Genomic DNA, 27,912 nt, shown 5'->3' on the forward strand with positions numbered 1-27,912 from the left:
ATTTCCCGCCCCCGTCCTTGGTGATGAGAACAGGGCCTAGCACATAGTGAGTGCTCAACTATTCCCTCAATGAATAAATACGTGGAGAAAGGCTAACAGCCAACAGAGATGACACTGAAAGGCATTTGACCTGTACCAAACTGGGTTTATCTGATTACATTTAGCGGGGGAAGGACAAAGAGTGGCTAAATAGAGAAGAAAAAGAGACCAGTGGTACCACTAATTGGCAACAACCGCCCTGGTCCAGGAAGAACAGCTGTGTCCCTGCCAAGGCAGCATCACTGCAGAGATGAGAGAAATTTCCAGAAGAACTCACAAAGGAAGCCGATGTCAGGGGACCTTCAGACAGCCCTGTCTGAAGCATTCAGGCTGAAAGCTGCATTCCCTTGGCAGAAAATCTGTTGAAACCCTTCAAGCATGACTATCAGCAGTGTCCTTACCAAGGTCAGTCACCCACATATTTCTGGAACACTTCCCCAAAGTTGTGACTTTCTCAGCCTTTACTGAGGAGGGCGGGAGTGTCAGCTGAAATACTCATCTTTGTCCAGATAAAAGGCTTATTGCTACCTGCAAAGTCCTATGTAATCAGCTCTTAGTTTCAGAGAACTTGGCCTAAGACAGAGAAAAAACAAACTCTCAGGTATTCCAGAAACATACTTCTAGTCAATGGCTTTAATTACGCATGAAGTGTTATGTTTGCCAAACTACGGAAGTTCCTTGTGGGCAAGGATGTTCAATTCTGCCATCTGCTCCCCTTCAACAAAAACAGCACCCAGTAGCTACCCAATCAATACCTACTTCCCTCAAACCAGCAGGACCAACGAGCAACAACGGATACCAGCCATTATGCAGAGCCATTCCCGAAGCAAAGGATTTTTTGGGTCACCTTCCCAAAGTTGCAAGTTCAAATAATAAGGGAGAAGAAAAAGGGAAGGATTCCAGGTAAACCCTAAGAAGAAAATCCTGAATGACTAAGGGAACAAAACCACAGAATGAATGAAACAGTTGGAAAAAAAATCACAGAACAATGACATGAAAGAGTTGTTGGACCAGCACGCACAACAGGGTAAAAGTCATCATGTTTTTCTCAACAGAGATTTCATCCTCCAGCCCCACAGAGTGAATGGAACAAAGAGGTACAGGCTACTGGCTTTAGAAAATGAAAACAGAGCAAGCAAACAAAATACAGCTGCAGCCAGCCCTGAAATGCCAGCTTCCATCAGAGACCAGCCCGACAGTCTACAGGTGGCACAAAGGGGAAACTGGGTTTCTGTCAACAGCTGGTCACACAGCTTCAGACACTTGGCCCTGACTCCCTCCAAGAATCCAGCCCCAACCCATGAGATTTTGTCTCATGGGATACACAAGCTTCTGAGTCCTACCAGGAAACAGGAAAACATACTGTCTTCCCACAAGAGGTGGAGGATGGGAGGCAAAGAAGTGCAGTTAAGAAAGGAAGGAAATTCGGTACTCTGAGAATCTAGCCAAATTACATGGAAAAGATTTCCCTACCAAACACTGGCTTAGTCTAAAAATTCCAGAATGGAGTTCAATGTTTACTTTCCAATCTATCGCCAATTTTGGAAGATCTGAAAGTATTTCATTTCCCTGAAATGGTACACATGCAACATTTCCTGGTGTGCTCATTTTTACCTTCTGTTAACCAAAATGTTTTAAAACAACTTAATATGCCACGAGAATACATTTCAAGGGAGCCTGGGAGCTGCCCACAAATACCATTCATTCAGAAAATAAACTTTTGTCTCTTTGATACTTACTGAGCGTCAAAAACAGCCCAGCACTTAGCACTTACAAGTCAAGCTGTAATATAAACCCCTTCATGGACGGGTAAATGAGATGCAGTTACCTAGAGTTGTTAAGTAGTAACAGGTTACAAAGCAGTGGGTCCCAAACCTGGGCCACCATCAAACCCACATGGAAGAGGTATTGCTTAAATGTCCATTCTTGGGTACCACCCTAAGAACCTGCTGGAGCTTGTCTACTATGGTGGATCGCAGGAACCACAAATTTAACCAGCCCCTCCTTCAGGTGATTTTGATCACGAGGCAGGTTTGGGAGCAGCTGCTATAGGAAGCATGAGCAAGGATGAGTTGACTACACTCACCCACACCAAGCGAACTCCAGGTCCACAGGCTGCTTTCTACTGGAATGCCCAAGAGATCTCATTAACTCAGCCACCTTGGAGAGAGTCCAGATGGCCCAAGACAGTCCAGCCTCCCATCCAGCTGGACTCCGGAGCAAAAGGAGTCCTCCAGAAAACTTCCTGGGCATTGCTGCCCGTAGCTTGGCAGTTCTGAAGAATGCTGGGTTGGAATGCTAGAAATCGTCAGAGCTGGACAGACCTTGAGAGCATGCAGTGTGCATGTCCGCCCAGGCATTTGTATTGCCCGTGAGGCTGAAGCTCGCGGAGGGCAGCTGGAGGCCAGCTCGCGCGTTCAGGGAGTCTGAAGACGCAGACAGAGGGAGTAAAACCTGTCTTCATTTTTCAGTGTGAAGCACTCTGAGAAAGTACGCCGTGCCTACCCTTCGTGATGACTCAGGGTTTAAAGAACCATTACCCTTCTTGATGACTCAGGGTTTAAAGAACCATTTATTTGTAGTTGCCAGTGGTTTCAGCTGCAGAGGACAAGGTCCAAATCGGGCTGTGATGGATTGCAATTGGTTTTGTTCCGCCAAAACCATTCTCCACTCCTTCCATAGAAACAGAAACTGAGCAGAGCACAAGCATCTCCTGCAGTAAGGTGGCAGTGTCATCAAATTCTGCCCAGTGGGGTAAGAGTTGAAGAAATGTGTGGGAGATGCAACCCAATGGAAGGACCCCAGGCCCTGAGCCTTTAGCAGAAGAGAAGTGCCATTCTAGCCAACTTGAACATGAAAGAAAACTAAACACTCTAGGTTGTTTAAGTCACTACTGTCTTGGGTTTCTGTTAGAGCAACTGCACGTGTATCCTAATACAAGGGTTTTCTTTCCTACGTGGGCTATCAAAACTAGTCCTCGAGAAGCAATCCTTTCATACTTCTTTTTCCTCCTTAGCCTATCAATATGGCAGATATTATCTCCTTCGGCTCCAAAGGATAGCAAGTTACGTCAGGAGACTCAAAAATCTCCCCTTAATCCCAAGCATCAAACTTTAAGTGCTAGACCTGTCTGAAAATACAAGCTTTTGTCTTTAGGCCAACCAACGCCTCAATCTACCTTTTTATTTATTTATTTATTTATTTATTTAAATTTATTTTTGGCTGTGTTGGGTCTTCGTTTCTGTGCGAGGGCTTTCTCTAGTTGCGGCGAGCGGGGGCCACTCTTCATTGCGGTGCGCGGGCTTCTCACTATCGCGGCCTCTCTTGTTGCGGAGCACAAGCTCCAGACGCGCAGGCTCAGTAGTTGTGGCTCACGGGCCTAGTTGCTCCGCGGCATGTGGGATCTTCCCAGACCAGGGCTCGAACCCGTGTCCCCTGCATTGGCAGGCGGATTCTCAACCACTGCGCCACCAGGGAAGCCCTCAATCTACCTTTTGAAGTGAAACTTCTACCAGTAATTACCATGTAAACAATTCACAGTTTCTGGAACAAGTCTACTATCACTTCTCCAATGCTAATGCTGTTCCCTCTGCCTGGAAGGCCCTTCCTGACCTAGAAGATTCCTCAACATCATAGCCAAATTCAAATGTAAAAATGTCCCAACTCCTAAGGGCTTAGGGGACTTTTTTAGAAACGGACTGGAGTATATTGTAGTATATATGCTTGTTAATCTTTGAGTCTGCTGGGTTCTTGATGCCAAGAACAGCTGAATAGCTTATTCATCTTCGAAACCCTGATCACCACCGCTCTCCACTGCATGCATCTCAGTACCTGGCATAGTAAGAACGCAATGAATGTCTGGTGAACTAATGAATGAAACTGTTGAATGAACTGTGTCAATGCTATCTTGAGAGTAATTTCAAAATTGTCGAAAATTCAAAAGCAGAGCCTATACTTTAAGGATATCTCCATGTAAATCAAATAACCACAAATATTCCCCTTAAACTATTATACCTTAGTCTGTTAAGATAGGAGACTCAGATTTTAAGGATAAAGGCGGAGTTAAAGATCCATGGCACTTATGAGCATCAACTATCATTTATTAAAAGTTGCATTTAATGGAAAGACAATTTTGCACCTTAGAAAAACAGCTAGCTCACTAAGAAGTCTGAGCAGTCATATTTTTTAAATGATCGTTTTGCTTTGAAAACAGATCCTACATTGAGTCAAAAACATACACACATTAAACAATATTTTTTAAAGTTCCCTTAGATACTATATAGATTTGTTTTTACCTAAAGATCTGAAGGAAAAAATTATACACACATCCCATGCTAGTACTTGCGCACCGGAAGCAACAGCCTAAAATCTCTCTTTTCAAAGATAAAGGAAACAATATTTTCACAAACACCAAGGATAGGTCATGGGTCACAATTCCCAAGCACAAGGCAAATCTGGACCAATTCTACACTCAGTGGAAATTTCCACTCCTGCTGCTTACTTATAGCTTGGCTCGGGGACTAAACAAATGTCTAACAAAAGGTTAAAGAACAATACGGGCCATGAGAAAATTCAACTATCAAAGAATACCATGTCCAGAGTATAGAACAGGAGCCTAAGGGGACCCACCTCAAATGATAAGCTGGGGGAGAGTTACTTTTAATTCCATAGGGATGATCTAAGCCTTTTACCGTGGAGTTCCCAAAAATAAAGAAGGTCTATCTTATTCTGAAGCTCACAGCACTTTAATGGTTGAGGGACCTTCAAGACCATCTGTTCTAGATGCCCAGATATATTAAGTGACCTGCTGGAGAACACAAGCCAGTTATGGGCATAGCAACGCCTAGACTCTCCAGTCCTTAAAGATCTAACCCAGGGTTCTCCAGCACAGCACAAAGAACAAAGACTACTCCTTAATACAATCTACACAAAGAAAACCAACTCAGGGAAAGGAGATCACCCAGCCCATCCAGAAGTTCTTCCCAAAAAACACACACAAACGCCAGGCATAAAATACAACAAAGATTATAGACATTAAAAAGGCTCCAGGCAAATTTTACAATGAGATTCACTTAATGCAGTAGGTATTTACTAGGAATTCAAAAATGAGTGAGGCTAAAGGAAACCCATTCCAAAGGAGCTCACAGTTAGTGAAGGAAACAGAGGGGCCTACATACATAAATTATAAAACTACATGCTTCATCCCATATTGGAGATAGAAACAGGGTACTATGGGACATTTCTGACTCAGTGATTAAATGTTTATTTGAATCTTTCTTCCCTCTGTAATTTCTAGGGTAACTTCTAGAAAATTACACTCTAACCTAAGTGGATAAAATGTACAAAGTTACAGACAATGCCCAGACTAAAACCAAAAGACTCTTTCAGAACCTTCGAAAAGACGAATCCTTCTCCAGAACAGGAAATTCATCCTTGAAACTTTTTTCTAAATCAAGTTTAAAAATATTGAGGGTATTACATTTGTTGAAGACGAACAAAGATTCAATTCTAGTATAATGACTTCTAATTCAGATTCAGGTCACCCTCTCAGGTGGGTGAGAAGTGAACCCAAACAGTTGACAAGAATATTCCAAACAGTGTTTGTCCTGGAGGTGGACAAACTCCATTATGCATGACCCCAACGCCAACTGTATTCTGGGGACATTTGAGGTCAGAGACCATGAAAATAAAATAGATATGTGACCTTCAAAGCCTCAGCCACTAATAAAATGCTGGTGGACGTTAAGAACCTGAGCAAGTCACTCAGATCAGGGAGAAAAGGCTTCTGGATATTGGTAAAAGAGCTCCCAACTTCACCGCTCTCTTGGCTTCCCGAAGCGAGGGTCTTGGGGTTGTATGGACCATTTGAACCACAAAATACCATCTAATATCGTGGAGAGGCATAAACGCCAGAAGACATCCCACCAGGGCCGTCACCAGTGCAGAAAGTAAGGGCAGCACAGAGGAACACTCCTACCACTAGAAGGGCTGGTGAAGGAGGCAGGATCTCAGAAGCTACTTAAACAATCAGAGCAAAACTGTGTCCACCATATGTCGCCTGAGGGACCTACACCTCCTGGGGAAGGGAAGGAATTCATGCGGGCAGGACCAAATCTCTTGGATTCTAAACATGCCCCCACCATTTCTTGCACAGCCTGTGAGCCAAAGATTCGATTAATTCAAACATTTATTACTGCGACTTCCCTGGTGGCGCAGTGGTTAAGAATCCGCCTGCCAATGCAGGGGACACGGGTTAGAGCCCTGGTCCGGAGAGATCCCCCATGCCACGGAGCAACTAAGCCCATGGGCCACAACTACTGAGCCTGCGCTCTAGAGCCCGCGAGCCACAACTACCAACCCCGCGTGCTGCAACTACTGAAGCCCATGAGCCTAGAGCCCGTGCTCCACAACAAGAGAAGCCACTGCAATGAGAAGCCTGCACATGGGAACAAAGAGTAGCCCCCACTTGCCGCAACTAGAGAAAGCTGGCGCGCAGCAACGAAGACCCAACACAGCCAAAATAAATTAAAAAACAAACAAAAAAAGTCTCTTAGCTGGTTCTGACCATTGTCTGCTTCGCCATACAAAAACATTAAAAAAAAAAAAAAAAAAATTGGACTTCCCTGGTGGCGCACTGGTTGAGAATCTGCCTGCCAATGCAGGGGACACGGGTTCGAGCCCTGGTCTGGGAAGATCCCACATGCCGTGGAGCAACTGGGCCCGTGAGCCACAACTACTGAGCCTGCGCGTCTGGAGTCTGTGCTCCGCAACAAGAGAGGCCGCGATAGTGAGAGGCCCGCGCACCGCAATGAAGACTGGCCCCTGCTCGCCGCAATTAGAGAAAGCCCTCGCACAGAAACAAAGACCCAACACAGCTAAAAATAAATAAATTAATTTAAAAAAAAAATGTATTACTGCACAGCGCCCAGATAGACATCTCATCCTTTTCAAGCTGTTGACTGATCACTGGGTGGACTTCAGAGGTAATATTTCTACATATACACACTACTGTATATAAAATAGATAACCAACAAGGATCTACTGTATAGCACAGGGAACTCTACTCAATATTTTGTAATAACCTATAAAGGAAAGGAATTTGAAAAGCAGTATATATAGATATAGATATAGATAGATATAGATATATATGTGACTGAATCACTGTGCTGTACACCTGAAACTAACACGATATTGTAGATCAACCATACTGCAATAAAAATTTTTTTAAAGAGTTAATATTCTACAACCTGCCTCCTTATTACCACCCAAGGTTGTAGCAGGAATGAGTGACAGAGAACGGATGTGCAACACCAAAAGGAAAGTGGTATCACAGCCACCAGCATCGTTTTCCTAGCCCCTTCACACTAACACCTGCAGGCATTCTATCCCACCGAAGGCAATAAAACTGTATTTTAAGCTACACTTGCAGACAGCTCTGAGAAGAAATGTACTTTTCCCAGAAGTTGGCACAATGTGTGTTTATTTAGGGAGACATATCTATACAACACTAGCAATAAAACTAACTCGACTCATGGGAAGTTATTCCAGACAGATAGCGTCACCTCCTTCTCCTTCCTAAAAAAATCCAAAGAGGGAGAGGAGAAAAAAAAACAAAAAAAAAAAACAAATGCAAATTGCCACTGGCAGAGTTGCGTGTTTAAGGTGCACAGAAGGATTCAAGAGCAAGTCAAGGTCCCCAGCAAATGCCTATTCATTAAGCCGGTAGGAGGTGCCACGCCATCTGGCACCCATGTCCAGCGGAAGATATGTTGCTTAGGATCAATGCTGAGAAGCGAGCAAGTTTATTTTTACCCTTTTATGCACAAAACTACAAGGACATAAATGCCTGCATTAGACATACCAGAAAGACTTAACGAGACTGGAAAATGGGATCCAAAAATGGGATACGGCAGAAGCCAGCTTTCATTGAGCTTGATTAAATAACGCCCTCTTCCCAAACGTTCAGGAATCCCAGCAAACCCCACAGCGTCTCAGCTAGAGACTCCTTAAGAAACCACGAGGACTCTGGGCGCGTAAGGGAGGGGAGATGGCCCTGCATCCACTGATACCAGAAGACCTGGAGGGGCTCACATTCAAGGCGGGGCTCTGGGGGCCCCTCAGCCTGGGCACAAGGCCAGCCACCAGGGGACAAGACAGCCAGTCACTGGGTGTGGGAACCCCTATCACACCGGCCACCCTGCAGCGTCCCCCCTCTGAGGCTCTTTGAGCCTCACATAACCAACCAGAATCTTCTTTTTCCAAGTGAAGCTCCTACCTTTTTCTCGAATAGAAACATAATGCTTGTCCAACGCCAAAAATTTGTTCAGTGCCAAATAACCAGAAAATCACAAATAAATTTTAAAAATGTCATCATTCCACCACTCACACTGCTAAGATTTTGGTATATTTCATACACACACACACACACACACACACACACACACACACACACACACACGCAGTGTGGATATACACATATATGTATCACAAAGATATCATATTTGCTTTCTCAGAGTCTGCTTTTATATCTTAATAACACATTTTAAATGTTTTCTCATGATAATAAATATCTTTCCACCACAGTTTAAAAGCTAAATAGTACTCCACTATTTCACCATGTTTTACTTAAATAATCTCCACAGTATTAGGCATTTATTTTTCTCCCAATTTTTCTCTATTAGAAAAGAACACAACAATGAACTGTTCCTCACTCTTACCTTTGCGATTTCAGATATTTGCTTACAATAAAGGAATGACCAGATCAAATAAGAAGATTTTTAGGCTTTTGATGTAGTAATATTCCTACATTTTCTTTCAGAAAAGTTATGCCAACTTATGTTCCCTATTAGCAAGGTATAAGAATGCTCCTATAGGGCTTCCCCGGTGGCGCAGTGGTTGAGAATCCGCCTGCCAATGCAGGGGACATGGGCTCGAGCCCTGGTCCGGGAAGATCCCACATGCCGTGGAGCAACTAAGCCCGTGCACCACAACTACTGAGCCTGCGCTCTAGAGCCCCCGAGCCACAACTACTGAACCCACATGCCACAACTACTGAAGCCTGCACGCCTAGAGCCTGTGCTCTGCAACAAGAGAAGCCACCGCAGTGAGAAGCCCACGCACTACAACAAAGAGTAGTCCCCGCTCACTGCAACTAGAGAAAGCCTGCGTGCAGCAATGAAGACCCAAAAAGCAGCCAAAAATAAAATAATAAATTAAAAAAATATATATTAAAAAAAAAAGAATACTCCTATACCCTATGTTCTTACCAAAGTTTTTATTATCTATATTTTATTGTCACTTGAAAAATGATTTGCCAATCAGACAGGTGCACATGACCACTGCTAATAATAATAGGAATAATAATAATAATTCAACCACGACATTCACCAGGCACTTACTATGTACCAGTCACTGTTCTAAGAGATTTACATTTGTGAAGTAGGGCTATATTCTTACCCCCATTGTATGGATGGGGAAAAGGAGGCACAGGAAGGTGAGGTCCTCTGTCCGTGTGGTAACTGGAGGAGCTAAAGTTTGAACCCATGTAATCTGTTTCCAGAGTCCAGGCTCTTGACCACTAGACCATACAACCACATGGGGAACTATCAGGAAGAAGGAGAGAGGGAATAAGATTAACATCCAGTGGAGAGATCACTGGAAACACAACCTGCCCTTTATCACACCCTGACCTTTATTTACACGTTGAATATCACCAATGGTGGGTCATCCCATAAGTGATGTACACAGTCGTCTACTCTAGCAAACCAAATCTGAAAGCAGACTATTAACTTCCCATTGGCTCACTCATCAGCAAGTGACCTGGGTTTATTACTTTGGCATGTAACTATTTGCCTGGTCACACTAATCACATAAAAGGAAGTGGCTTATTTGTTTCCTTGTGTAATAAAGGATTAGGGACCCAATAATTCCATTTCTTGGTATAGAGATAGCCTAAAGTACTGAAAGAACTGGAACAGATACTTGAACACCTAGGTTCACAAAACCAAACGGTGGAAGCAACTCAAATGTCCATCGACAGAGGAATGGATAAACAAAATATGGTATACATACACAATGGAATATTATTTAGCCTTAAATAGGAGGAAAATTCTGGCACATGCTACAATATGGATGAACCTTGAAGACATTAGGCTAAATAAAAGAAGTCAGTCACAAAAGGACAAGTATCATATGATTCCACTGATGTGAAGTACCTAAAATAGGCAAAGGCAAAGAGACAGAAAGAAAAACGGTGGTTGCCAGGGGTTGGCGGGGGGTGGGGGTGGGGCGGGTAGGAGGAAGCAGGGGTTGTTCTTTAATGGGTACAGAGTTTCAGGTGGGAAGATGACAATAGTTAGGGCGCTTCAGCCATCTGGGCCCCTCATCAGATCCTCATAAGCCTTTCTGGGTAATGCCACCCAGCAGACGTTGAGAGGGGATACAAATGCTCAAGAAGAGATGAAAATGCTTCTAGAAACAATCTTTAATTGCAGGGAAGGACTGGTACTGATGTTCACATAAGTGAGCACTTTGAATAGCAAAGGAAAAACAGACTCCAAGGAATGTACTATAAAAACCACACCTGTACAAGAATCAAAGAACGAATGGGGAAACGAGGTGAGCATTCCCTAATGACTACTGAGCATAAACAAACACAACCACGAGAAAGGTCTTCCCACGAGCCTGTGGGTCAGCAGAACTCAGGTTTTCAGTGGCCAAGAACATCAGACGCAGAAAGACTGCCCATCCAAAAGCGAGATTTGGGGTACGCTTGTTGAGAAGGGTACCTCTGGGAGCCAGAAAGACAGCTTCTGACCACTCAGTGACTCACTGTGTTCACATAGCATCACAGAATAGTTTTAAAAAGACTCAAATTCAGAAATGCTGTCTTTGTGACTTATTTAATAGAAGGTCACTATAAGATCCCCAAGGACAGCTTAGTCACCATGAGACTATATAAAGCTATTCTAAAGAAAGGAAAGCTAGAGCTATCAAGGCTAATCACAGGCTACTGCGTAACCATAAACCCAACCTGACAGACACAGGATTAGAGGGGCAACACCAAGACAAGGGCTCGGCTCACTCCCCAGGCCACCACCTTGTATTTCGCTAACTCAAATATAATCCCCTCCTTGTGCAATAAAGAATCTGACTGGTCTTTGTCCCTGGTTCCTGAAAGGGAGACTATAAATCCTTGGAACTTCCCGAGTAACAGAAGGGTCTTTATTATTCATGAGCCCCTTGAGTCACACCTGAGATCATGTAAAATGAGAAGACTCAGATTGGGGGCTGATCACCAGTAAGACCAACCACGCGATTAGAGGGGTGGGGCTTTGAGGCAGCCCAATCCTGGGAAGAGGAAGGAGGCTGGAGACTGAGTCCATCCACACGGCCAATGATTCAATCAATCATGCCACCATAATGAAGCCCCAATAAAATCTCTGGACACCAGGCTCAGTGGCGCTTCCTGGCTGTTGAATACAATGATGTGCCAGGAAGGTGACACACTCCAATCCCACAGGGAGAGGGCATGGAAGCTCAGCATTTGGAATCCTCTCAGACCTCACCTATGTCTATTGGGATGGCCCTGATCTATATACTTTAAAATTAAACTATAATCATAAGTATAGCACTTTCCTTAGTTGTGAGTCATTCTAGAGAATTATCGAGCCTGAGGGAGTCATGGGTGCCCCCCAGATTTGTAGCCAGTCAGAAGTGTTAGTGGCCTGGGGACCCCATTTGCAGTTGGCATCTGAAGTGGGGGCAATCTTGTTGGGACCAGACCCTTTCACGTATGGGATCTGCACCAACTCCAGGAGGCTAGCATCACAACTGTACTGCAGTCCACCAGCTGGTGTTAGAACACTCTCCCGGACACAGATTCCCAGCTGACTCAAGTGCCGCACACTGGTTCAATACTCAGGTCCATATAACATAGCTTTTATCTGCTAAAATTCACGCCAAATGTTAATGACTAGAAATTTTCCCCCAATTCAAATATTGCCATTTGCAGCAGCATGGATGGACCTAAATATTATCATACCAAGTGAATTAAGCCAGAAAGAGAAAGAGAAATATCATGTGATATCCCTTATATGTGGAATCTAAAATATGATACAAATGAACTTTTTTTTTTTTTTACAAAACAGATTCACAGACATAGAAAACAAACTTACGTTTACCAAAGGGGAAAAGGGATGGGGGAGGAATAAATTAGGAGTCTGGGATTAGCAGACCTACACTACTACCTATAAAATAGATACAGCAACAAGGTCCTACTGTGTAGTACAGGGAACTATATTCAATATCCTGTAATAAATCATAATAAAAAAATATGAAAAAGAACATATATATGTATATATAACTGAGTCACTTTGCTGTATACCAGAAACTAACACAACATTGTAAATAAACTATATTTCAATACCACACACAAAAAAGAAAATTTCCCCCATTCAATACTAGTAACAGCTAAAATGTTTTGAATAATTGCTATCTCAGACATGGTTCTAAGACCTTCTACGTGTATTAACTCACTCACTCCTCATAGCAACCTCACAGGGTGAGTACTGTTACTATTCTCTTTATAAATGAAAGCACAGAGCGGTTAAGGAATTTGCCTGAGGTCACATGGCGAGCTCACGTGGCAAGGTCACACGGTCAAGGTGCCAGGATTCAAAGCATGTTCCTCTGTCTCTGAAGCCGCCCCTTAGCCACAAGTCCAGAGGAAAAGGCGTGACTGCTGGCCGCCAACCCCTCCAAGGGCCCACAGGTCACCACCCTTCCCCATCCCCACTGGCTCCCATTCTCCATCCTTAGAATGGCCACATGCTGAGTTCCTTGGAGAAGACTGCGTGCTTTCTGATGATAGATTTATCCGGTTTTGACTGTAGCTCAGGAAAGCCAATTTTGAGAACACTACAGCACTGGGGAAGATTAACTATTTTCCTGAAAGTCTTTTCCAACAAAAACACAAATTAACAGCTGGATGGTTCTAGATGTAAATGAAAGTGATAAATTTCCCTGCAATAAATGAATAGATTCAAAGTTGTTCCTTTTCATCATCATCTCCCTCACCGCAGGCAGAACGTCTCCACGGGTGACACGAATCCCTTCTCACTTCTTTTTTCCCCAATTATTTAAACTCAAAAGTGCTACATAGGTACTTCTTCACTTTTAATAAATTAGCAGTACAGGTTGATGTTCTCAGTGTTCTTAGTACTGCAATTAAAACCTCAGCGGTCATGGTGGTGATTTTTCAAATATAAACGACGTAATAAGGTCATCAGCTGGCTGTCCTTCCATTTCACGTCCGCTTTTAATAACTCTTTTGAGCATGCTAGGCACTTGGGACTCAGTAATAAATCTGAGAAAGTTTCTGCTTGCCCTCAGGGCACTTACATGGCAGCAGGAGAGAAAGTCAGAGAAGGGACAAGTGTGTGCGTGCACTGCACGTGTACGTATGCATAATTTGGGGAAATGATCAGTGATGTTAAAAATAGAGCGAGTGTAGATCTGGGGGACTAACAAGAAGATGTGTGTTTCTGGAGTGAAATCAACATGGGAAAAGGGTGGGAGATGAAGACAGAGAGGCACCAGATCATTCTGAACTGAGGTATCCAATCCCCTATCACCGTCTCCCTCCCCTCCCCTGAGTCTATGCCTCCATCACCTTACACTGGACAACTGTCTTTCCTACCTGACCTCTAGGCTTCCTTACAGCCAGTTCTCCACACAAGCTAAATGACCTTTGTAAAACAGAAATCCGATCAGGTCACGTCCCTGCTCAAAACTCTCCACACATCCATCCCAATCAGAATAAAACCGTTAACTCCGCACCACGCCCAACGAGGTTCTTCATGTTCCAGCACTACCTGCCCTCCAAACTCAGCACCTTGCTCCCTTCCCCCTGGCCACACAGCCTTCCCGCTGGGCCACACGTGCTCCTGCCTCGGGCACCTCAGCCTGGATACCACCTTGACTCCACCACCATTCAGGTCTGGGCACAAACATCCCTCCCTGGTCCGGCGGAGGGAGCACTTAGCCCCCCTAGTGGAATTCAGGCTTGAGTGGGACATGGGGTTCCTTCCTTGAAGGGGGGGTGGGGTAGAGGGAGGGAGAGGATACCCGCACCCTTGCCTGAAATCTCACCCCTAAGGCTGCCTTCAATACTTTCACGGCGGTCAAAGCCAACTTTTCTCTTTCTCTGGACAAGGGCAGTGACACGGAGGACAAGCTCACGGTGACTGACAGAGCCTACCGGCCTTAGCCCTGGGAGGGAGAAGGTCCCTCTCAGGTGGCATTGTGTCACAGCATAACAGAGATGGGCAGCCTCTACAGACAAGAGCTTCCAGCCAGGGGAACTTTCTTGATGGCAGTGGCTGTCCTAGGGCTGCTTGGTCCTCACCTGTGTTCTTTCTGCCCGGGAGACTGAGCAACTCTGCCATGTCCTCAGGCCAGCGCAGGGTGCCACATGCAGAGTAACTATCACTCCACAACAGGCCTACACATTCCAGCCAAAGTCCTAACGGGCTTTGGGACATCCCTGGTGGTCCAGTGGTTAAGACTCCACACTGCCAATGCAGGGGGTGTGGGTTTGATTCCCTGGTCGGGGAACTAAGATCCCGCATGCAGCGTGACGCCGATAAATAGATAGATCGATCGATCGATCGACAGGTCATAACGGGCTTTGCCTGGACCATATACGATGATCTGCTCAATTCTCCAGTTTGGGGAGAAGCAGGGTTAGGAATGTGTTTAGGAATCAGTCTTCTCTCTCATTTTCTTTCCCCCAGGTTGGCAGCAGGGAGCCACACCCTGTAAGCCATGGGCCTCAGGCAACGTGCCTCTGTTTGTAATCCAGGGGTCCCCAAATGTGTGAAGCAGCAGAACTCCCAATGTCCTGGGCTCTGGGACACCAGGGGATCCCTTGGACGCCCTTCTTCTGAACCAGGAACAATCCGACTGGCAGGAAAGGGTACATGTTGTGGGCAGAGGCCTCGGCATCTCAGAAGAATGCAGAAAATATTAAAGAGTCACATCTCCCTGCTTTCCTACAGAATGTTTTTTCCTTGGTTATTCTTTTCACCACCCATGGCACTTACTGGTAAATAAGTGATTGCCAGAGATCTGAGCAGGTTAGGGGGAAAAAAGACTCAAATTTGGGAAAGCTCTATCCTATCACTTAATCTCTTTTTCTGGGAACTGAAAAAACACCACTATGATATGATTCTAGGGGCTGAGTACCTGAAACCAGGTAAGCGCTTATACCAAAATTACTGTAGAAATAAGATATGCAACACACAGAGCCTTTACAGTCATCATGTAAATATGACAGTTATTTCCTTTAAGGGATGATAATTAATGCTGCCTTTACATAAGCCACTGTTTTTAAAGTTTTTCTTTTTTCCTGATGTTTTCCTGCATTAGCAATCAGCAGGGTAATCGACATCAGCGTCGGGCATTTCCTGAGAGATGAACACTTTCACCAACACTTTCCAATATGCAGAGGCATTCCCATTTGAATAACAAGGCAGGGGAACTTCCCTGGTGACATGGTGGTTAAGAATCCACCTGCCAATGCAGGGGACATGGGTTCGAGCCCTGGTCCAAGAAGATCCCACATGCCACAGAGCAACTAAGCCCGTGCGCCACAACTGCTGAGCCTGCGCTCTAGAGCCCGCGAGCCACAACTACTGAGCCCGCGTGCCACAACTGCTGAAGCCCGTGCGCCTAGAGCCCGTGCTCCACAACAAGAGAAGCCACTGCAATGAGAAGCCCACGCACCACAACGAAGAGGAGCCCCCGCTCGCCGCAACTAGAGAAAGCCCGCGCACAGCAACGAAGACCCAACGCAGCCAATCAATCAATCAATCAAAAAGAAAAACAAGGCAGGGGGATGGGGGAGTTTGAGGGTATAGTTCTTGCCCCAGAGCATTATGGGATTCCCTTGCACCTGATCACAAAGGCACAAGAGGTTCTGCCCATACACTCAAGACAATACAAACGACTGAGGTGCAAGAAAAACTCTCCCGCGTCTCTAAAATGCTCTCCCCGCCACACCGGCCTTTCCTCCCTGCCATTCAAACATTTTTGAGTACTTCTGTCAGGGACTGAGTATGTGACGATGAAGAGGCATGATCCTGGCCCTCAAACTGTAGCGGGGAGACACACACATCAATGGATCATTACACTACAACATAAAAGTGGAATCTACCCACTGATTCAACAAGTGTTTGTTGAGCACCTACTACATGCAGGGCACTGTTCTGGATGCCAGTGTACAAAAGCAAGAGTACATAATAGACACAGGATAATCACAAGAATACAGAAGAAACCCATCACATCCTATCCAGGAGGATGAAGAAAGGCTTCTCTGAAAAAGGAAACCCTGGAAGGAGTCCTGAAAGACGAAAAGAAGATGGTGGAGGAAGACATCCCCAGCGTGGGGTGGGAGCCTGTGCGTGAAGCAGAGGTACCAGTGACCAGCGACAGTCAAGGGCACTGTTGCCCTGCCCGCCTGGAACAGAAGGGGAGGCAGGGGGCCAAGATGAGTCTTGGACTGCAAGACAAGGTGACCAGGGACCTGGACAGCACAGCAGGACTTAGGGCTCCCCTGTAGTTGAGTAATTTTGAACAGCCTGCATCCCAAGAAGGGCGTGATCTGATTCCCATCTCAGATATAATACCCCGAAATGGTTTTTATTTGCAAGCACTGCCTCTCCTGCCTCAGAGGCTTGAAAATGCAAAAGACGGGCAAGATTTAGATTTAGTAACTGGATACAAACAAGTTTCAAAAAAATAAGGCACAGAAGATTCTTCCCTGTTTTAATTAGAGAAGATGGCTAGAAACTACTAAGGCGGCGGGGGCGGGGGGAGAAAAAGAAGAATGTTTTTTCACAAACCCCAAAAATCAAGTGAGCAAAAAGCAGCTTCCCAGAGACAAACCATCCTGACTTAGTAATTCTGCTAGAACTGCTCATTTTCATCTCTGCTGGGACCAACAGAAGCTGCGTGACAAATGCTCTTCACGTCCCGTGTGGCCTGCTGCCACATCACACCTCGGTACGAGCCACACCAGCCTCCCAACTTGGCCACCAAGCTCGTGGTGAAGGAGCCAACCTCTGACAGATCCAGAGAGGAGTGAGTGTACATATTCTCACCATGGACAATGGCCGCAAGGAAGGCTATTTTTTCCAAATAATATTTTATATTAATTTAACAGTTCAACATTCCCAAAGGCCTTCAAACTGAGGACTGAATTTCCCCATAACATGAAGGGCAATTTCAGATCCCCCGTAGTCCAAAATTCAACTATTAAACATCCCATCCATTCTGTCCCTAGAGACTAGACACACTTACTACTCAGAAAACGGTACCCTGTAATAATAAACTGATGCAATGAGATGGCACTGCAATGTTATGGTTTCCAACCCAAATCCAGTTAAAAGCACCTATGTCATATATCCTGTTTATTGACCACATTTTAAGCCTATCAGCTACGCTAGCTTCAAATGAACTTGATTGCTTCGATACAAACACAAACTCCAATTTAATTTCTACACGACTATCTGCCTTCCAAATGAAATTCTAAAGCCCAACAAGTGAGATCATAATTAGGTTGGTTACGTTTTTTATTATAGAAGCAAGCACATTAAATGTTACTGCCTTGAAGGCCAATGTTTCTATTAGCGAAGCCACACATGAAATAGACTGGGATTTTTCTTCATCTAACGCTGCGAGTTGCCAAGATGTTTAACTGCCACATTTTGGAATGTTTCAAATGTTTCCAGTCAGAATCAAAACTGAGAGATGGGTTAAAAATTAGTCTTCACTGTATGCAGTGTATAATGAATTCCATCACTTAACATCCCAAAACAGGCAAAACTAATCTTGCTGAGAAGTCAGGTCGGTGCTTATGCTTGGGATGGGGGTGAATGCAGATCTTGATTACAAGGAGGCACAGGGGAGCCGCCCGGTACTGGGCATTGTTTACTTCTTGATCTGGGTACAAATGGCTGTGATAATTCACCATGCTGTACACGAACCATGTGTAACTGTTCTTTACGTAAAATTCAGTTGAAGTTTAAAATATTAGGGTAGAGGACAATTATTTGTCTACTCTTATGAAGACCCTAACAGGTCAGTACTTCAATTCTATGTGGCATTTGAAAGAACATGGGTTTCACATGGACAGAAATCAGATCAACAGAAATACTGATCTGCTTTACTGGACATGCTTTCATTCTCTTTCATTCATTTTTCTGAAAGATCTCAGCCATATGTTCATTGCGGCCTTATTTACAATTGCCAAGATATGGAAACAACCTAAGGGCCCGTCAATGGATGAATGGATAAAGAAGATGTGGTGTGTCTATATATACACAATGGAATATTACTTGGCCATAAAAAGATGAAGTCTTGCCATTTGCAACACTATGAATTGACCTTGAAGGTCTCATGCTAAGTGAAATAAGACAGAGAAAGATAAATACTGTATGATATCACTCATATGTGGAATCTAAAAAAAACACGAACAAGAAAACAAAATAAATGAACAACCAACAAAAACAGGTAGATACAGAGAACAGAGCAGTGGTTGCCAGACGAGAAGGGGTGGGGCAAAACGGGTAAAAGGGACCAACTGTTTGATGATGGATGGAAACTAAACTTTGGATTGTGAGCAGCCTATAGGGCATATAGAAGTAAAGATATAATGTTGTATACATGAAACTTACATAATGTTATAAACCAACATTACTTCAACAAAAAATAAGTAGATACTAACCATCCTGACGGTCACGTGCGCAGCATGGGGAACACCCAGCGTGAATCAGTATTTAACATCCCCTCCTCCATACAACACAACTACTTCCAGCAACAATCATGCAATAATCATCATTCTATTCTTGAATCATTTCGTTTTAAAATAACCATTTAAAAAGGTCGTATTTATTTATAACATCTTTATTAGAGTATAGCTGCTTTACAATGGTGTGTTTGTTTCTGCTGTATAACAAAGTGAATCAGCTATATGTATACATATATCCCCATATCCCCTCCCTCTTGCATCTCCCTCCCACCCCTCTAGGTGGTCACAAAGCATGAGCTGATCTCGCTGTGCTATGCAGCTGCTTCCCACTAGCTATCTATTTGACATTTGGTAATGTATATATGTCAGTGCTACTCTCTCACTTCGTCCCAGCTTACACTTCCCCCTCCCCGTGTCCTCAAATCCATTCTCTACGTCTGCGTCTTTATCCCTGTCCTGCCCCTAGGCTCCTTAGAACCTTTTTTTGTGTTTGTTTTTTGAGATTCCATATATATATGTGTTAGCATACGGTATTTGTTTTTCTCTTTCTGAATTACTTCACTCTGTATGACAGACTCTAGGTCCATCTACCTCACTACAAATAACTCAATTTCGTTTCTTTTTATGGCTGAGAAATATTGCATTGTGTATATGTGCCACATCTTCTTTATCCATTCATCTGTCGATGGACACTTAGGTTGCTTCCATGTCCTGGCTACTGTAAATAGTGTTGCAATGAACATTGTGGTACATGACTCTTTTTGAATTATGGTTTTCTTAGGCTATATGCCCAGTAGTGGGATTGCTGGATCATATGGTAGTTCTGTTTTTAGTTTTTTAAGGAACCTCCATACTGTTCTCCATAGTGGCTGTATCAATTTACATTCCCACTAACAGTGCAAGAGGGTTCCCTTTTCTCCACACCCTCTCCAGCATTTATTGTTTGTAGATTTTCTGATGATGGCCATTTAAAAAGAAGATCAATTTTAAAGTGACTTCTAAAATGCAGCAAAACATTTCTTCCATGAACTAAAATATGCACTTACCCAGCACTATGACACCTAGGAGTTCTCACATCTCTCACTGTTTTAAATTTTAAGCACATATTAAAAACTCCAGGGACTTCCCTGGTGGCGCAGTGGTTAAGAATCCGCCTGCCAATGCAGGGGATACGGGTTTGAGCCCTGGTCCGGGAAGGTCCCACATGCCACGGAGCAACTAAGCCCGTGCGCCACAACTACTAAGCCCGTGCGCCACAACTACTGAGCCCGCGCTCTAGAGCTCGTGCTCCGCAACAAGAAAAGCCACCGCAATGAGAAGCCCACGCACCACAACGAAGAGTAGCCCCCGCTCGCCGCAGCTAGAGAAAACCCGCGCACAGCAATGAAGACCCAACGCAGCCAAACAAATAAATAAAAACTCCAAATGGTCACACAGTGACAGAAGTGAAGAAACTCAATTTCCATTTGTTCATTGTCAACTGCACTATCACTGTTTATCTCAAAGCTCTGTTTAAACATAAGAACATGTTGTACCATAAGGACGAAAGGCATGAAGCACTCCTAAAGCAGCTCCAGCATGGCCGAACTGCTAGGAACTTAACTCTCAAATCAACGGGTATCACTGGGTCCACGTGTATCAGGGCCAACTGTGTAACAGAGTTGCCCAAATTGATTTCCATGTACAATACAATGTTTATTAAAGGGAACATTTTTTAAAGTGTGCTAATCTGATGTGCGTAAATAAATATATACTTACACATAGGTATATATAATTATTAACAGCAGCAACTATTCAGAATTTAGAGAAGCAAAAGAGTTTTTCCCGGAAACTATGTTATCAGTGGCTTCTGTTTAGATTTGCCCACACGTGGTGGTAACAAAATGCAGACCGGCTGAAGTCAGCTGTACTGGTTTTAGCCTCTGTAAAGGCTGCCCCGCCTGACAGCCCCACCTGCGGGGGACCGCGCCCACGGCTCCACCCATGGGACGCAGCTGCACACAGCCAAAAGCAAAAGAACCCTGCAGACAGAAGGCCTCTGAAGACACAAAATAAACGTCCAAGTTCAGACACAAAAGCTTTTGTGTTGCGCACATTAAGACAGCCCTCGCAGTTTACAGTGAGGGTAAAGCAGGGTTTCTCAATGTCAGCACCGTTGGCTATTTGGCGAGGCTAATTCCTTGCTGTGGGACCATCCTGTATGTTACAGGATGTTAATCTGCCTGCCTGGACTCTATCCACTGCATACACAGGCCAGTAACACACTCCCATACCCTTGAACCAAGATGTGACAAAGGTCCCCCTTCACCGCCACCTCAGAGTCCCTCGGGCGGAGGTTAGAACACCTTGGGACGGCACACGGGAAATCAGGCCCAGGGCTCGCCCCAGGGAAGGGAGACGTGGTTTATTTTTAGAGCTCCCTTTTCATTCTTAGCAAGTGCGTCTATTTCTTATTCAAACACACATTTAATTAAATACACAAAGAGAGGGTGTGCCACTGAAAACAATGCCAGCAGCCCTCTCAAATTATTTTTCCTTTATTTTCAAATATTTACCTAATGAACAGAAACAAAACAAACATCTTTCCCAAAAGGCCATTCCAGCCCAAGAGAGATATTCTATAAACACGGGCATAAATGACCACTGTAAAGGAAATATTTCCGGACATGCCTCCAACCCCGAATCACTGCTTCTACACACGATTCTAACTTGCTGCGGTTCCTCCGGGTCAAAGCAGCATGGAAGCGGCAAATCAGAACAGCAGCAGCAAGGTAAGCATAGTGTCCCCAGAGAGCCTGGGAGAGGCAGCCTGGATATTGCCAAAAAAAAGAGCCGGGGATTCAGGGACAGGAAACCTGGATTTGAGTCTCTGTTCTACCACTTTCTCACCCTGGGGCTCTGACCAAATCACAACCTCCCAAGATGCCAGCTTTTATTTACGAAATGGAAGGTGATGTGTGCTTCTAAGAGCTGCCTTGAGAACTAACTCACTCGAACTAAGTGAAGGTTTTCATCCAGGTGTCAAATGTTATTACCTTGATTGTAGAATTACACACACCACGAGTCTCAGCCAGAGGTAAACTGCCGGCTTTACCAATAGGAGTTTTATCACTGAAAACAGCCCCAGGGTTGGTTCCAACAGCATGAACAGCAGATTCAAAAGGTGGAAAAGAGGAGGAAACATGTGAAAGCGTAGCAAAGGGCAGGGAAGCCAGACTGCCTGGGTTCTCGTCCCATTGGCTGATGCTGGGCGACTGTTTTGACTTCTACATGCTTCAGTCTCCATCTACATACTGGGGATAACAGGGGCACCGTCGGTGCCCATTATTTGCGGTAGTGATACTTCACAAAATCTCTGTGAACACGGACTTGGCAAATATTAAACCAGTGATCCTAGAGGAAGGGAATACAGGCTTAGGTTCCTGTGAGCCTCTAGTCAGAACATTTTTGTCCACTGATCAACACGTAACCATGGGGACTTCCCTGGCGGTCCAGTGGTTAAGACTCTGCGCTTCCACTGCAGGGGGCAAGGGTTCAATCCCTGGTCGGGAACGAAGATCCCACGTGTCTCGTGACCAATAAATAAACAAATAAAAACATAAAACATTCGCTGTCACCTATTAAATTTTTTTAAAAATCAGAAATAAATTTTTTAAAATACATAACCATGTTTTACGTGCTTCTGTTTTAAGACACCTTATTTAATAGATGCGGTTGATTCATCAATATTGAACTCACAGCCAACAGCACTATAACTCATGCTTGAAGAAGCTTATCTAACACACCTGTTTTCTACCTAAGGCACAGCACAGCCTTCCAGCACTTCGGAACTCTCGACGTAATTCCAGCACTACGCTTGGGGGCCATTTAAACAACAAAATCACCAACCAGAAAAAAAAAAAAAAAGCTCAGGGGCTTCCCCAGTGGTGCAATGGTGGAGACTCCGCCTGCCAATGCAGGGGACACGGGTTCGAGCCCTGGTCTGGGAGGATCCCACATGCCACGGAGCAACTAAGCCCATGTGCCACAACTACTGAGCCTGTGCGTCTGGAGCCTGCGCTCCGCAACAAGAGAGGCCGCGACAGTGAGAGGCCCGCGCACCGCGATGAAGAGTGGCCCCCGCTTGCCGCAACTAGAGAAAGCCCTCGCACAGAAACGAAGTCCCAACACAGCCAAAATTAAATAAATAAATAATTAATGAATTAATTTAAAAAAAAAAAAAGCTCAAAAATGCGAAGAGTTGCACTAATGAGACCACGAAGAGGACACCTAGTTATAGTAGGAGACCTGAAACAAGAAGGCAGAGCATCTCCTACCTGAGCTGGGAACATGCACGTCAGTAACTCAAATTTTCCTCCACTGTGTGTGTCTACAAAGGGTCGCACGGTGCTACAACTACTGATTTGAGCGTTATACAAATAAGTTTTAACAAGGAGGCAGATTTGCACATACAGAATTTGCAAATAATGAGGATCAACTGTACCAGACTCACGAAGTAGCTTTGATGATTCCATGAACGAATACAGATAAAGCGCTGAGAACTTCCCCATGTATAGGAAGCACTCCACAGATGTTCATTATTACTGGGGAGTCAAATATGTCCGTAACATATCACATAGTGTAAAAGGCTTCACAAAACTGTGAAAAAAGAAGATAGATGGTGGTAGAGAACCACAGACGAGGGAGTATGGCATAGAATCAAGAAATCAAAAACCAAAACTCAGGAAATTTCTTCCCTAAAGCAGTCTTCCACTTAACCTATTTATCTTTCTCTCCATCAAAAGATTACACTCCCCAGGCCAGCCATCTACCTTTCCGCTCTCACATACATTCTCTGGATGCTTTGTCCTTTTTGCAACGTCTGGTAGGAAACGACATTTCCCCAACTCCCTCACCAACTGGCTCCCAGGTAGGGTTGGCCTGCGGGAGACACCAGCAGCAGCTGGGAGGACAGGCGCAGGGAAGAGGCCGGGGTCTCTCATCCCCTTTCCATCCACCCACCAGCATCTCCTCCAGGGATGCAGCCCTTTCCAAAGGGTTCTACTTCCCGTTTCTGGTAACACTTCCAACTCCCATGCCCCCCGCAGCCCTCGGGGTGGATTTCTTCTGGTGGCTGCAGATCTCTGGGTTGCCACATGCTCTGTGGTACATCAATGTCACCTCTTCCGTCACCTACAAACCCAGTTTTCTGTCGTAGGTCCTCTGGTCACAATACCTAGTCCAGTTATCCTGACTGACATGATACCACACATGTCTCCAGAAGGATGCTAAACCTGCAACTCTCCTGCCGAGACCAGTCCCACTACACACACACACACACACACACACACACACACACAAACACACACACACACACACCCCTGTCCTTCCCACAATCTCACCTCACATTTAGACTCTCTGGATTGAGGACAAATAAAGGTGCTTTGGTTTGCTTTCTTTTAATTCACTGCTGCCGGAAGAAAGTGCACTTACGAAACTATTAGAGCTACTTCAGCTTTTTATCAAGTACGTTACCTCCCCCTTTCAACATGGGTTACTGGTTGCCCCTGCTCCAACAGTCTCCTTCTGCTTAAGTGCTATTTACTTTCAAAAGACTAAGCAGTACTCTCCCCCCATACATACCTTGATTTAAAAAAAAAAAAAAAAAGATCCAAATGCGGCCGATGGCACATGGCCAATTTCCTCTCATGGTCAGCACTAGCCACGGCTGCCGCTGACAGCGGCCAGTATAATCAATGTCCATTAATTCTGAGGCAATTTCCAATCTTCTCTTCCCATTGTTTCTCACTCAGGGCATAAAAATGCAACGCCTGACCATAATCACGAACAGGCATAAAAGAGGAGTAAACAAGTTCACGTGGATGAAAGAATGCAAGAGTGAACAAGATTCTGATAAGTGAATCAGAGAAGCAGGAGAAAGGGGGCCTGTGGGCAACATTCGCTACTCACTGAATGCCTGTTCTCTTCTCCTCCCTAGACGCACAGCTGGATGACGTGTCCCAGCAAGGTGAGGCCAGGGGACCTGCGTCTGTGCTCCCTTCCAGGGGGCTAGAATGAACACCACTGCAGGGTGATCCTGGAGGGCAGGGGTTCACAAAGTCAGGGCCTATTTAGCCTTGGTCGCCAAATGACTTTTTTTTTTTTATTGAAGTAGAGTTGATTTAAAATATTGTAATAGTTTTGGGTGTACAGCAGTGATTCAGTTATACATATATATGTATATATCTATATTCTTTATTCTCTGATTCTTTTCCATTTTGGGTTATTACAAGATATTGAATATTGTTTCCTGTGCTATACAGTAAATCCTTGTTGTTTATTTTATATATAGTAGTATGTATCTGTTAATCCCATACTCCCAGTTTATCCCTCACCACTCTCCTTTGGTAACCATAAGTTTGTTTCCTATGTCTGTGAGTCTGTTTCGTAAATAAGCTCATTTGTACTATTTTCTAGATTCCACGTAGAAGTGATATAATATTTGCCTTTGTCTGACTTACTTGACTTAGTATGATAATCTCTAGGTCCATCCATATTGCTACAAATGGTATTATTTCATTCTTTTTTTTTTTTTTTAAAGAACCAGCTTTTAGTTTTATTGATCTTTTTTTTTTTTTTGGCTGTGTTGGGTCTTCGTTTCTGTGCGAGGGCTTTCTCTAGTTGCGGCAAGCGGGGGCCACTCTTCATCGCGGTGCGCAGGCCTCTATCGCGGCCTCTCTTGTTGCGGAGCACAGGCTCCAGACGCGCAGGCTCAGCAGTTGTGGCTCACGGGCCTAGTTGCTCCGCGGCATGTGGGATCTTCCCAGATCAGGGCTCGAACCTGTGTCCCCTGCATTAGCAGGCAGATTCTCAACCACTGCGCCAACAGGAAAGCCCTCATTCTTTTTTATGGCTGAGTGATATTCTGTTGTATATATGTACCATATCTTTATCCATTCATGTGTTGATGGACATTTAGGTTGCTTCATGTCTTGGCTATTGTAAATAGTGCTGCTATGAACATTGGGGTGCATACATCTTTTCAAATTTGAGTTTTTCCAGATATATGCCCAAGAGTGGGATAGCTGGATCACACAGTAACTATTTTTAGTTTTTTAAGGAACCTCCATACTGTTCTCCATAGTGGCTGTATCAATTTACATTCCACCAACATTTACTGTCTCATTACAGTAAATTATTACATTACATTATTATTTACATTACACCAACAGTGCAAGAGGGTTCCCTTTTCTCCAAACCCTCTCCGGCATTTATTATGCTAAATGACTTCTTAAAAGGGGTAATTTCCCCACCTCCACCAGCCTAAAACGTTGAACTAGGAAAAAGAAACTTGCACTGGGTATAAAATGACTATACGTATAGACACACACACACACAGAGGTCCTTCTGTTACAGAAGGTCACAAACGCAGGACATGTGCCTTTCAAATGAGCTGGGCAGACATCTGGTCAAGGTGGCCAAAGGCGTATATGAAATAACCCCCCAGCAGGTCCCTTCCAGACGGATCTCTAAAAAGAGAGATCACCATTTGGGTGAGGAACACAGGAATGGGCACTGTGCCTGGTTCCCCATCTCCTGTCGGGTAGAACAGTGCCCTGCAGACAGACCAATAACACTTTCACTTTGCAGCATAAAAACCAGGATTCAGAGAGGTCAGGGTGGGCCCTCCAGCAGAAACAGAGCCGAGACCCCCATCTCCCAGGTCGGTGCTACTACTCAAAGCGGGTGGGAGCATCCACAGAGGGGGGCCGGTCCACCAAGTGTTTCTGGTCTTTGAAGAGCTAGGTACCAAAACTGAGGGTAAGTGTCCTTTTAACTTTTACAGCCAGTGGACAGGGTGACTCTATGTCTTTGAATCTCATAATAAAATTGAAGGCTAGTATTTTACACTTCCTTCCTTTTTTTTTTTTCTTTTTAGATTAAGTTGTTTCAAACTAGTTTACTGAGGGGTTCCATTTTCACTCCTCAATAGATTTTATGTATTTCTCATATGCTTCTTCACTCATTAGTTCATCCAGTTCTGAAGGGTTACTGAGTGTCATCTTGATCAGCCAACCATCTTCATAACAAGATTGGTTGACAAGTCCTGGATTTTCTGCTAGAGCTTCATTAATTTCAGTTACTTCTCCTGAGAGGAGAATAGAGTTCACTAGCAGCTTTCACACTTTCCAAAGCACCAAATTCCTCGTCTGTTCAATTTTGTCCCAACTTCAGGCAGACTACAGTGAACAACATCTCCCAAAGTTTCCTGTGCCAAATTGCTGATTCCCACTGTTCCAACACCGTTTTCTGTTGTTACCCATTCATGTCTGTCTGTGAATTTACGACCCGACAGCAGAGCGGGTCCGGTGCGCAGCGCCCGGACGGCACCCGCCCGCAGTCCCCAGGGCCGCGGCGGGCAGGGCGCGTTGGGCGCAGAGATGGCGCGCCGGCTGCAGACCGCGGCCCGCACGCTCCGCGCCACTCGCAGCGCCATGTGCGCAGGGGACCACTTCCTTCTTTCTTTAATCTCACTTTTTCTAGCAGTTTATTTTGATGGTACCAGACCATGATGGTTTAGAATTTTAAAAAACGGTTCCATTTCTGCAGGCACCCCAAACTCTTCAACCAAATTCCCATGGTCACCGCACCCCCTTCCCCAATCCTTCCTGCCTCACCCTCACCCAGGCTCTCCTCTACCTTTCACCCTTCCTTTCCAGGAGGCATCTCCCTGTAATTGGGTGGTGGTAAGCTTTCCAGTAGCCCCTGCAATGCACGCGCAGTGGGCACTGACTCCCGTGAGCCACCCTGAGCTCACACCAAAAGGAAGAGTTGAAAGTGATCAGTCAGGGCTTCCCTGGTGGCGCAGTGGTTGAGAGTCTGCCTGCCAATGCAGGGGACACGGGTTCGAGCCCTGGTCTGGGAAGATCGCACATGCCGCGGAGCAACTAGGCCCGTGAGCCACAACTGCTGAGCCTGCGCGTCTGGAGCCTGTGCTCCGCGACAAGAGAGGCCGCGATAGTGAGAGGCCCGCGCACCGCGATGAGGAGCGGCCCCCACTTGCCGCAACTAGAGAAAGCCCT

At 44.9% G+C, this 27,912-nt stretch overlaps 1 protein-coding gene and 1 pseudogene across 9 annotated transcripts in view; both read right to left on the reverse strand.

The window, feature by feature from the left end:
- MGAT5 (alpha-1,6-mannosylglycoprotein 6-beta-N-acetylglucosaminyltransferase) overlaps nt 1-27,912 on the reverse strand; it is a 368,150-nt gene that overhangs the window by 282,950 nt on the left and 57,288 nt on the right. The window lies entirely within an intron of this gene.
- LOC309631456 (glycine cleavage system H protein, mitochondrial pseudogene) lies at nt 24,219-27,881 on the reverse strand (annotated as a pseudogene). The gene has a single exon. The product of its transcript is annotated as a glycine cleavage system H protein, mitochondrial pseudogene (transcript).

The sequence above is a fragment of the Balaenoptera borealis genome (genome assembly GCF_965194805.1).
Source record: "Balaenoptera borealis genome assembly, chromosome: 6".
NCBI classification, from domain to species: Eukaryota; Metazoa; Chordata; class Mammalia; order Artiodactyla; family Balaenopteridae; genus Balaenoptera; species Balaenoptera borealis.